Genomic DNA, 12,295 nt, shown 5'->3' with positions numbered 1-12,295 from the left:
CTCCTCTTCCTTTTCAATACCTGCACATTTAAAACGCTGTGCTTCACTAATGGAAGTCTTTTGTTGAATGTATATGTTTTGCTTGCTAGCCTGCTAGGATTTTGGAAATAGTTGCACAGCCGGATATGAAAACTTTAAATGTTTGCTCGTGTATCCTACTATAGCCAGTCTTACTATAATGAAACAAAAATTCACTTGTTATCTTTAACTGATATCAAGATCATGTAAGTGAACAGGATATAACTCGCCTAGAAGTTTCCCTAAGTGGATGTAATCACATTTTCTTTGCATTTCTATTCAGCTTCCCATTTGACTGTTATTCAAAATTACTCAAGTATAAGTTTTGGAGTTTTATCCCTATAAGGGCAGATGGCTCTAGGATAAAGTTCCTATCCACAACAGGTTAAACACACAAATGAAATGAGAAATTTTAAGTGAAGAGAGTAAAAGATAAAAGGAAATGGCGAATAAGACACGCCAAAAAATGGAGACTGTTAATATCTGTATAGTATGTTAATCAAAGTTTTTTTTTCCATTTTAAAATCTGACTCTTGATTTGTTACTGGTCTCTGTTCACTTTCTGTTTGCGACATGTGGCTACTTGTGTACTTAATTTCTTATTGTTCTAAGGCAATGTATTGGCCCTGCTGAAGCGACCACATTGTCACGAAGCAAGTGTTGCCCCCCTTTTTTTCTGTGGTTAATATAATCTACACACATTAAGCTATGTTCCGGAATAAACGAGATTGAGACTGATTAAGCAACAGGCAGTCTTGTGCCGGGATAATTACTGGAAATTACTTTCAATAGAAGATAGTCTTGTAATCAATATTTCATTCACAGACTCAGGCAGGGCACAAGTCCTAAAAAACATAAGTGGGTAGACTAACCTAGTTAGGCAGTATGCAAGTGACATCATGGTACGGGACATCACGTTGCCCGACATCAGCGCACAACATCACGGCGCATGACATCACGGTGCATGACATCACAGCACATGACATCACAGGACTTGACATCATAGAAAGTAGCATCACAAGCCACAACTTTAAAGGAAGTGGCATCACAAGAAGTGACATCAAATCTAAAGCCCTCACATATATGTTTAGCAGGTCTATCATGTGTGCGTTTGAGCCCATTGAGAGAATAATAGCACAGTGAGCTATGGACGATGATATGTGACTTCTCCTCTTTGCAATCTCCCAGTTTTATGTAACACATGCTGTACATTCATTTACAAACATATCATTTATTGTACAAGTAATATTCACGTGTTGAGGTAAAGTGCTCTGACACCCTGCATTGGAATGAGTAGGGCTATACAAGAAAAATTAAGCTCTATATAAATGCAATTTGTTATGTTTTAAATACTGAGAAAGACCAACACATCTGCTATCCTTACTGTGTATGCATATCTCCTAAACAGGGACCAAACAAAGTGAAAAGTTACCTCTCTTAAGTATGTGTGAAGTACTAACAAGGTGTGAGCCTTTGTTTCCCCTCCGCTTCATTTGCATCAGGTGTGAGGCTTCTGGCTGCGCCCAGCCAAGAGACTCAAACAAATGGAGGCCTGATTACACCTCAAATTCGGCCATTGTTAGGGGCCCAGCAGGAGTCCTAAATAAGAAACCCAAATCCCATCCCTACCTGACCGTTGTTGCAAGTTGCAGAAGGAAAGCAGACAACATGCAGGCTCTGCTGAAAGTGTCCTGGTGTTTGGAAATTAGATCGGGCGAGTTCAGCACATTATTCAGTATAGCCCAAATGCTTAGCAGAGTGGATGGCGTTCACCCTGTGTAAAAAGTGGGTGGACGCCATCCACCCGTGTGTACCCCTGACTGGTGCCCTGGATTTAAGACATAGTCTGTCTCTGGTTTCATGGTTTGTCAGTGCTAAGGGGAAGGTACGACAGCCTTCTTGAGGTCTGATCTGTCTGACAATTAAAGCCGTTTCACCTTTTCTGGTCCATGGTAATAGTTTTAGAAGAAGTCTCCCCGTCACCACATGATTTATAACTTAAACATCAGCTTTAAATATACTTAGAAAATTCAATAATCTTTCATAATTGGTCAATTTAGGGGTTCTGGAAATACATACTTTTTTGTTACGAATACAAACCTTTCCAAATTTGGTATACCTATATTAATTCAGCAAAGCAAAAGTTTCTAATTTATTAGGCTGATTTACATACTAGAGAGCTACTTACAGATAGAAACAACTATCAGTAGGTCACGTTTGAGAAGTGTGAATTATAGCATTTAGTCCAGTATTTTTTGCGGAGGAGGAGATATTGAATTGGGACCGTCTGTTCTAGTGGAATAATCCCTGACCTGATATAGCATCTAGTCCAGTGTTTGTAATGCAAATTCACGTGTACTAAACAGGGACCAATAAAACCAGAGAAAAGTTAGGTTTCAAAATGAAGCAAAAGAAATAAGGCTAGAAAAATAAGTGGGTAAATGTAGATGGATCCATCTACACCTTACTCGCTAGTGCACCGACAAGCGTAATGTCATTTATTAAGCAGGATCGAGTTCCTTAAAATTGGAATAGCTTAATTATGGTTTCCATGGTCGTAATTCTTAATAGTGTTAGAGCAGCCCCAAGTAAGGTGCTGTTTTAGCCATCTTGGAGTAGGTTCAACAGTAGTGAAATATTTATTTTTATCTCTTGCATAGAAAACGCGTTAGCTTTCTTGCCACTCTAATAAAATTGAAAAAATCACAAATAAAAATGCACCATTCATACATGCATAATTAAAAGTACTTTGATTCAGGTATCTCTGTCCATTGATTTGTTCAACTGTCATTCACATTTTGAGTCAACTAACTTTATGCACATTGTTTACATTTGTCTAATCGTTGTCCCTTACTCTTCAGTGACAAATGTTGTTTAACGTGTTTTTTAGTTCTTTTTTATAATATTTGTATATAATGGCTATTTATTTAGTCTGCACATCGGATGCGAAGGTAGGCAATTATTTATTTTGCATTTTGTAATGTTTTTGTTATGAAGTAACACTGTAACTTTGTAGCTGTGATTTGAGTGCTTCCTTATTCTTATCAGATTCATAAGTAATAAAAGTAAAATGTGTGCACAAGTGTTATTTAAATAAAATAATTAGTAGTAATATTTTTTTTTGTGATTTCGGCCTGCTATCCTGGCCGAAAGCGTCCTTTTGGAAACAGTCCCTTGCTACATGCTTGTTTGTGGGGCCAGAGTCTAGAGATTATATGTTTACTGCGAGCGTGAATGAGTGTTGGTACTGTCGGGGATCCCCCTTGGCCACATGAAAGCCACTCACCTGCTCCCACCGCACCAAGGGCACTCTACCGGCATCTTAGTCCCTAACAAATACCCTCCAGTGAACAAAGCGCCGCCAGTGGGAGCTACCCAGCCGGCATGGTAAGATGCTCCGAGAGGCAAACAAAACACAAAGAGCTGTAGCAGGATAACTTAAAAAAGCATAAATCGGCCGATATTTACACTTAAATTGTTACTGGCAGCATTATTATAATCCTGCTGAAATACTTCCAACAAATGTATATAACCTGGATAACACTTTTTTGCGTTCTCTTTATCGTGTAAGACACAACACATATTGATGAAACAAAACGTAACATTTATCTTAAATCAAAAGTAGAATACTTGTGCGAATAGAAACAATTTTTCTGATGAATACATCTGCCTGTGGATTCCTCACCTTTTGAATTACCCCTTGAGCAGCATTCCATGGCATCTTTTTTCATAGCTCTCCCACGTCGACAAGAGCATCACAATTGCACTGCTGCGCTCATGACTCCGTGTGATGTCATCAGAGCCATAAGAAGACCTCGTCGGCGTGCTGACATCAGTTCCCTTTTTTCTTCGTCGTCTATGCGTAATTGTTTTTCTAGGACTTTCCATTTCTTCGTGGTTTACATTGTTACAGTAACGTCTGAAAACTGTATCTGTTTGATGTCTGCTCAGAAAAAGCCTGGATTTAAACCCTGTAAGGAATGCAAGGGTCATATATCCATTACAGACCCTCACGAAGATTGGCTTTGGTGCCTGTTGTTTGACCACGACATTGAGGGATACTCTTTGTATCATCAGAAGAACTTGAAGGCCTTTAAAGAGAGGGAAGCCAAGTTGCTCATGGCTCGGACGAAGAAGGAAAAGAGAGGTCGGAAGAGGACAAAGTTGAGGTCAAAGTCTCCTACTACACACACTTCGAGGTCGTCAAGGAAGCATAAGAAGAAGCGACATCATGGGTCCAGGCGTCGCTCTTCTAAAGGCAAGTTGCCGAAGTCGGGGTCCCCGGTCATGCAGTGTCACAGGAAGGATGACATCTCACCTTCTCCTTCACCGCAGATGACTCTGGTACATTCTCCTGCTCCGAGTGACTCTCTGGCGTCCAAGGAAGCGGCTCCTTTGCCTCCGGCCACTCAGACCCTACTCCTGTGTCTCTGGCGTCGCAGCCAGAGCCAGCCTTAAGACGTCAGCCTGTTCCAGATCAGGCGGTTCTGGATCCATAACCACCTTTCCCAGCTCCACGTGCGGAGCCTTCAAATTTTTTAAATGCAATGTATGGCATGTTTTCTAGGGCGGTTAAACCATCTGGTGAGCCTATTTGCCCTGTGGGACCACTTTCCTTTAATATGGGTGTTCCCCATCAATATGCCCAGGCACAATTTATGCTCTTTATGCCAATGATTCCATCTTGGCCTATCCCGATGCCGAGGTTCTCAACACTGATCCCTTCCCAGTAGGGAAGGATGGACTATTCTCTGGCACCATCGGGCTCCGGCCTGGCGCTTTCCTGACTTCGTGCGGTGCCACCATCCGCATCTGAAGGGCCTCCATCGACGTCTGCTCTGAGGTCACTGGTGCCCGTGTCTGGCACAGCCAAAGTCGATACTTAAGATGCATTCAAGAAGGGAGGCTCAAAGGCTTCTGGAAGAGGAGAAATTCCAGGAGCAGCAGGAAGAAGTAGCGGAGGGAGATATATTGCATCCCGTCCAGGATTTTGAAGGGCTTCAAGAAGCCAGTGGGCTGGATACATCAAGAGATTGGGAGCTATCTTCTCCCAAAGCTCTTCCTTCTCAAGATGTCTCTCGCTACCATTCTGTAATAAGGAAACCTGCTAAACTTCTGGAGTTACAGTTGCCCTTGGCAGAGGTCAAGTCGAACATTTTGAAGGAGGTTCTTCACTCCCCTTCATCAGTGATGGAACCTTTACTTGCGTTCAATGAAGCCTTAATGGAACCCATTATGAAAGTGTAGCTAAAGTCTTCGTCTAACCCAGCTGTTTCCAGATTAGTATCAAGGCGATATAAAGTTGCAACTGGGAATCCTAATTTTTTGTCAATGCACCCTTCGCCTGAAAGTTTGGTGGTTCAGGCTTCATGTTCGTCAAAGCAGTCTTCAGGTTCCTTCCCATTCACTCCTGGGGATATGGATTCAAAGACGCTGGAACAGTCGGCAATGAAGGTATTTTTATCAGCCAGTATGGCCATAAAGTCTACTAATGCTACATGCTGGCTGGGACGTTACATCCATTCATTAATGGACTCAGCCAAGGAAGTGATTCCTAAACACCCCAAGGATGTCCAGGGCCACTTTAGTGAGGTGCGGACCGACCCTCAAAGGTCGGCCCGTCAAGTGATTCAGTCTGGGCTTGCCACGGCTTACTCTGTTGCCAGGGTAATGGGTTCTGCAGTGGCTTCTAGGAGGCATGCCTGGCTGAGAGGATCGGGGCTCTCTCCTGATGTTCAGGCTACGCTGTTGGATCTTCCATTTGATAGCTCCAGACTTTTTGGCAGCAAGGCGGACTCAGTGCTACAGCGTTTTAAAGACTGCAGAGCTACTGTTAGGTCTCTAGGTTTGCAATCTCATCCTAGAGGCTTTGGGTACCTAAGATTTCTGAATTTTGGAAGGGTGGCTCATTTTTGGGTGAGTCCACAGCAGCATCAGCAACAACAGATAAACCCTCTGTACAGAACATACAGAGGGAAGCGTAAAGGTCGACTGCAGGGAGATGCTCGCCAACAAGTCTCCTCCTCCTCTTCCTCTCCTTTCCCCCCAACTGGCTCCGCAGGGAAGCAGCTCTAGATCCCCCATCTTAGAGCATGTTGGACCCGTGGGAGACAGGTTGTCCCATTTTCTACAAAGTTGGAAATCTGTTACATCAGATCTTTGGGTTTTAAATCTTGTAGAAAATGGGTATGCCCTTCCTTTCCGGGATTTTACCCCTCCTTTCCCCCGTCGCCAGGGCTGATGTTCGGAGGACCATCTGTTGCTTCTGCAACAAGAGGTCCTGTCCTTGTTACAGAAAGGTGCAATAGAGGTTGTTCCGGAGCAGGAAAGAGGTCAGGGATGCTACTCCCGGTATTTCCTGATCCCCCCCCCAAAAAAAACGGGCGATTGAGGCCTATCCTAGACCTCAGGATCTTGAATTTTTACCTCAAGCAGGATACATTCAAGATGTTGACCCTAGCTCAAGTTCTTCTGGTGCTGCAGCAGGAAGACTGGATGGTGTTGATCAACTTACAGGATGCATATATTCACATTCTCATCCTGAAGTTGCATCAAAAGTATCGCCGTTTTACGGTGGGGTCTCAACATTATCAGTTTGCGGTCCTTCCATTCAGTGTTACATCCACTCCACGGGTCGTCATGAAGGTGATGGTGGTGGTTGCATCACATCTCAGAAGGTTGGGGATTCCTGTTTTCCTGTATCTGGACGACTGGCTGCTCAAGGCAAAGTCATCAGAGATGGTTCTTCAACATCTGCAAGTAACAACTCGGCTGTTGATCGACCTGAGTTTTACGATAAAGTACTCAAATCTCACCTGGGGCCTTCTCTGTGCAACCTGTTCATAGGGGTAGTACTGGATACTACTGTGAGTCATGCTTTCCTGCCTCCTCATATGATTCTAGACATCCAAGCTATGATCCCAATGTTTCAAGATGGAACAGCTGTTCCAGTTCTGAAGGTTTTGTGCCTGCTCGGTCTGTTCACTTCCTGCATACTGTTGGTCAACCATGCACGTTGGCACATGAAGGCAATCCAGTGCTGTCTCTGCAGGCAGGGGTTTCAGCACAACGGGATCTCAGAGAAGTAGTCAGAATCTTCAGAGACACTGCAGCGGATCTGTTATTTATTTTTTATTTTTATGTTTAAATATCTTTATTGGTCTTTTCTTATTTTTCCTTTTCTTACAGTGCATGACGATACAGAATTATCTAGAGCATAATTCAAATCTATACAAAACAACACCATAATAATACTGTGTAAGTCAACATTCTGTGTTTCTGAAGAGTTTTTATAATGTGTAGTAGCATACATACATGTTACCAAGAGGCAGTTACCTATGTATCATTGTGATTGCCTGCTCACAGAGCTACTCCGTAGCTTCCAATCGTCATATAAAATCGCCAACGCCATAAAGTTCAAGTTAAAGATTTGTATAGCGCACTACTCACCCAGAGGGTCTCAAGGCGCTTGAGGCAGGGGGGGGGGTACGTTACTTATCGAATATCCAGGTTTTTAGTTGTTTTCTGAAGGAGAGGTGGTTCTGTGTAAGGCGGAGGTGGGTCGGGAGAGAATTCCAGGTTTTGGCCGCTAAGTAGGAGAAGGATCTTCCCCCCATGGTGGATCTTTGGATGCGTGGAATCGCGGCGAGGGCTTGATTGGACGATCGTAGTTGGCGGGTGGGGGTGTAAAAGGTCAGGCGCATGTTGAGGTATTCGGGTCCTAGGTCGTAAAGGGCTTTGTGTGCGTGGGTGAGGAGACGGAACGTTATTTTCTTGTTGACTGGGAGCCAGTGGAGGTCTTTCAGGTGACCGGAAATGTGAGCTTGGCGGGGGATGTCTAGGATGAGTCTGACTGAGGCGTTCTGGATGAGTTGGAGTTTTTCAGTAGTTTGGCTGTGGTTCCGGCGTAAAGGGTGTTTCCGTAGTCCAGTCGGCTTGTGACTAGTGCATGGGTGACCGTCTTTCTTGTTTCGGTGGGGATCCAACGGAAGAATTTTTTGAGCATACGTAGGATGTTGAAGCATGATGATGAGACGGCGTTGACTTGTCTGGTCATCGAGAGGGAGGAGTCCAGGATGAAGCCCAGGTTACGTGCGTGGTCCGTTGGTTTGGGTGCGTTTCCCAGGGCCGGTGGCCACAATGAGTCATCCCAAGCGGAGGGGGATGATCCTAAGATGAGGACTTCCGTTTGGTCCGAGTTCAGTTTTAAACGGCTGTTCTTCATCCACTCAGCCACTTCTTTCAACCCGTCATGTAGGTTGGTTTTGGTGGAGTTTGGGTCTTTGGTGAGGGAGAGGATCAGCTGGGTGTCGTCTGCGTAGGAGATGATGTTGAGGTTGTGTTGGCGCGCGATGGATGCGAGGGGACTCATGTATACGTTGAAGAGGGTGGGACTGAGTGATGATCCTTGTGGAACGCCGCAGATGACTTCAGTGGCTTCCGATTTGAAAGGGGGGAGGCGGACTCTCTGGGTTCCTCCAGCGAGGAACGAGATGATCCAGTCCAATGCTTTTCCTTGTATTCCGACGTTGCTGAGGTGTTGTATAAGGGTGCTATGACAGACTGTGTCGAAGGCTGCGGAGAGGTCAAGTAGGATGAGGGCAGCTGTTTCTCCATTGTCCAGTAGAGTTCGTATGTCGTCTGTTGCTGCGATGAGGGCGGTCTCGGTACTGTGTTTGGCTCGGAAGCCGGACTGTGATGGGTCGAGGGAGCCGTTGGATTCGAGGAAGGCGGCGAGCTGACTGTTGACGGTTTTCTCAATGACTTTGGCAGGGAAAGGGAGGAGCGAAATGGGGCGGTAGTTCTTAAGTTCAGTGGGGTCTGCTGTGGGTTTCTTCAGGAGGGCGCTGAATTCGGCATGTTTCCAGCTTTCCGGGAAGGTAGCGGAATTGAGATAGCAGTTGATGACATCTCTGAGATGGGGAGCAATAATGGAGTCTGCCTTGTTGAAAATGTGGTGGGGACATGGGTCCGTTGGCGATCCTGAGTCGATGGAGTTCATCAAGCAGATGGTGTCTTCAGTGGTAAATGGGTTCCAGGCGCAAAGATTGTTAGTGGGGGGTTTTTGTTCGGAGGTAGGTGGGGTGGACTGGTTGCCAAAGCTGTTATGTATGTCAGCGATCTTGTTGTGGAAGAACGAGGCTAGAGAGTCGCAGAGGTCTTGAGAGGGAGTGATGTCGTTGGTGCCGGCAGTGGGTTGGTAAACTCTTTGAATAGTTCCTTGCTGTTGTGGGCGTTGTCGAGTCGATCCTTGAATGCTGATTTCTTGGTGGTTCTGATCAGTTGGTGGTGTTTCCGGGTGGCGTTCTTGAAGGTGGCCAAGTTGTCAGTGGTTGGGTTTTTTCGCCATGCTTTCTCGAGGGTGCGACAGATCTTTTTGGATTTCTTAAGGTCATCATTGAACCAGGGGGCTTTTTTGCTACCTTGTATAATTTGATGGTTTTTCAAGGGTGCTAATTCGTCAGTGCTGTGGGTGATCCATTGTGTGAGGTTGATGGCTGCTTGGTTAGGGTCCAATGATTTGGTAGGAGGGTTTTAGTGAAGCGATGTGAAGAGCTGGTCGGTGGTAATTTTATTCCAGTTTCTGCGGGGGATTGGTTGTGGGTCATGGTCTTTTTGTAGTTGAAGTGAACGCAGCTGTGGTCCGTCCAATGGAGTCCTGTGGCATGGTTGAAGGAGATGTGCTTGCTAGAGGAGAAGATTGGGTCGAGCGTGTGCCCGGCATAGTGGGTGGGGGTGTCTACAAGTTGTTTGAGTCCGAGATTGGCGAGGTTGTCCAGAACAGTGGTGGTGTTGCTGTCGTTGTTCTTTTCCAGGTGGAAGTTGAGGTCTCCCAGTAGAATGTAGTCCTCGGAGGGGGGGGCGTGTGGGCTGATGAAGTCTGTGATGTCTTCGCTGAATTGTGTGCGGGGGCCAGGTGGTCTGTAGATGAGGGTGCCTCTGAGTGTGGTCTTGGGGTTGATGTGAATCTGGAAGTGAAGGTGTTCGGCAGCTGCGAGGGTTTCGTCAGAACTGGTCGTGATGCGGATGGTGTTCTTATGGACGATGGCGATGCCTCCACCTGTTTGGTTGATGCGGTCCTTTCGGATGATCTTGTAGCCGTCCGGGATGGCCATGGCGATGTCGGGCGCTGATGAGGCGTTCATCCAGGTTTCTGTAAGAAAGGCGACGTCCGGCGATGTGGTGTCTAGTAGGTTCCAAAGTTCAGTTGCGTGTTTGTGAACCGAGCGGGTATTGAGCAGGATACACTTCAGGTGGTTAGTTACGGAGCTCTGTTTGGAGTTTGTGGATTTGGTGTGGGTCCTGATGCTTTCGAACTTGCAGGAGTGGCAAGTGAAGGGTCCATGGGTGTGTCCTGGGGCGGCTTGGTAGCAGTCTGGGAGAGGGCCGGGGTTTAGTGCTGAGAGGGTGGTGGCGTCGTACGTTATGCGGGTGGAGTGGATTTTGCAGAGGCCAGAGGGTTTGGCGCTGGGCGCGGTCCAGGCGCATAGGGGCATAGATGGGCTTACCTTTGGCGCACCTTCGGCGTGCATGGGGCACGCCCGCTGCGCGTGAACGCTGCGCGTAGTTGCTCTGACATAAGTGGATAGTGGGGGGGCGGAGCGAGGGAGGAGCAGCTGGGAGCGGGGTGGAGAGCCGGGCTGGGAGGCACAACAACAAACAACAAAATGGCGGCAAAACCAAAAGCGAAACAGGACGAGATTGGGGCACAACCTTAATAATCGCTATTGAATGGCCAGTGGCACCGGCACAATCAGGCACAAATAATTAAAGCAGGCAAAGCGAGAAATGCACAGTTGAATAATAATTGAAGAGCAGTCTAGCAGTAAAGCGCTACGATATCGATATAATCAGGCACAATTAATTGCAGTAAGCAGTGTGCAATTGAATTCAATGGCAATGAGCAGTCTGGCAGTAAGCGCTACGATACCAATTATTGAGCAGGGAGCAGTGTGAGGAGCGACCGCTTCTGAGCAAGTCAGGACGGTCACAGCGCTTGAAAGAGCGGGTAGAGCCTTAACTTTCAGTGGGAGGGAGGAGCAGCTGGGAGGCGGGAGCGGGGTGGAGAGCCGAGCTGGGAGGCACAACAACAAACAACAAAATGGCAGCAAAACCAAAAGCGAAACAGGAAGAGATTGGGGCGCAACCTTAATAATCGCTATTAAACGGGCAGTGGCACCAGCACAATCAGGCACAAATAATTAAAGCAGGCAAAGCGAGCAATGCACAGTTGAATAATAATTGAAGAGCAGTCTAGCAGTAAAGCGCTACGATATCGATATAATCAGGCACAATTAATTGCAGTAAGCAGTGCGCAGTTGAATTCAATGGCAATGAGCAGTCTGGCAGTAAGCGCTACGATACCAATTATTGAGCAGGGAGCAGCGTGAGGAGCGACCGCTTCTGAGCAAGTCAGGACGGTCACAGCGCTTGAAAGAGCGGGTAGAGCCTTAACTTTCAGTGGGAGGGAGGAGCAGCTGGGAGGCGGGAGCGGGGTGGAGAGCCGGGCTGGGAGGCACAACAATAAACAACAAAATGGCAGCAAAACCAAAAGCGAAACAGGACGAGATTGGGGCGCAACCTTAATAATCGCTATTAAATGGGCAGTGGCACCGGCACAATCAGGCACAAATAATGAAAGCAGGCAAAGCGAGCAATGCACAGTTGAATAATAATTGAAGAGCAGTCTAGCAGTAAAGCGCTACGATATCAATATAATCAGGCACAATTAATTGCAGTAAGCAGTGCGCAATTGAATTCAATGGCAATGAGCAGTCTGGCAGTAAGCGCTACGATACCAATCTGCTAGTACCTGGTGTGCATGGTAACAGCAGACTTATAAGATACTGATGCATGGTTATTACAATATGTCAATAAGGGGATTTTGCAAAAGAAAAAGAGATAAGGATACAAGAAAATGCGCCAATAAGTTATACAGTATCTAATTAACAACATCTAACGATATATTTAAGGGGGGTGCCATCGATAAGCAAATAAGATAATCATTGTGTGACTGAGTGTGGAACCGTGTATCCTATACATTACAGCATGTTGACTTGCCAAAGTGGGACTCTGACTCATGCCGATGTTGAGGGTCAGCTCTGTAGTGGTGGGTGGCTGGGCAGCCAGTGGCAGAGGACCCTCCTTATCGGTCTGCATCTATGTAGTGATACCTAATAGTGTGTAATTTCTGTCTACTGTAGCCATACCCTCCATGGCCCAGGACCTCCAGCGTATAAGTTATGTATCAGCCGGTTGGGCGTCGTCATCTTCCCCG

The 12,295-nt window shown here is 46.2% G+C and overlaps 1 protein-coding gene across 2 annotated transcripts in view; it reads left to right on the top strand.

Moving 5' to 3' along the window:
• LGR5 (leucine rich repeat containing G protein-coupled receptor 5) overlaps nt 1–12,295 on the top strand; it is a 743,377-nt gene that overhangs the window by 174,310 nt on the left and 556,772 nt on the right. The gene's annotated exons all lie outside the window — the stretch shown is intronic.

The sequence above is a fragment of the Lissotriton vulgaris genome, chromosome 1_1, assembly GCF_964263255.1.
Source record: "Lissotriton vulgaris chromosome 1_1, aLisVul1.2, whole genome shotgun sequence".
In the NCBI taxonomy this organism is placed as follows: Eukaryota; Metazoa; Chordata; class Amphibia; order Caudata; family Salamandridae; genus Lissotriton; species Lissotriton vulgaris.
The sequence above is the reverse complement of the archived record's forward strand: the minus strand, read 5'-3'. Positions and strand labels throughout refer to the sequence as shown.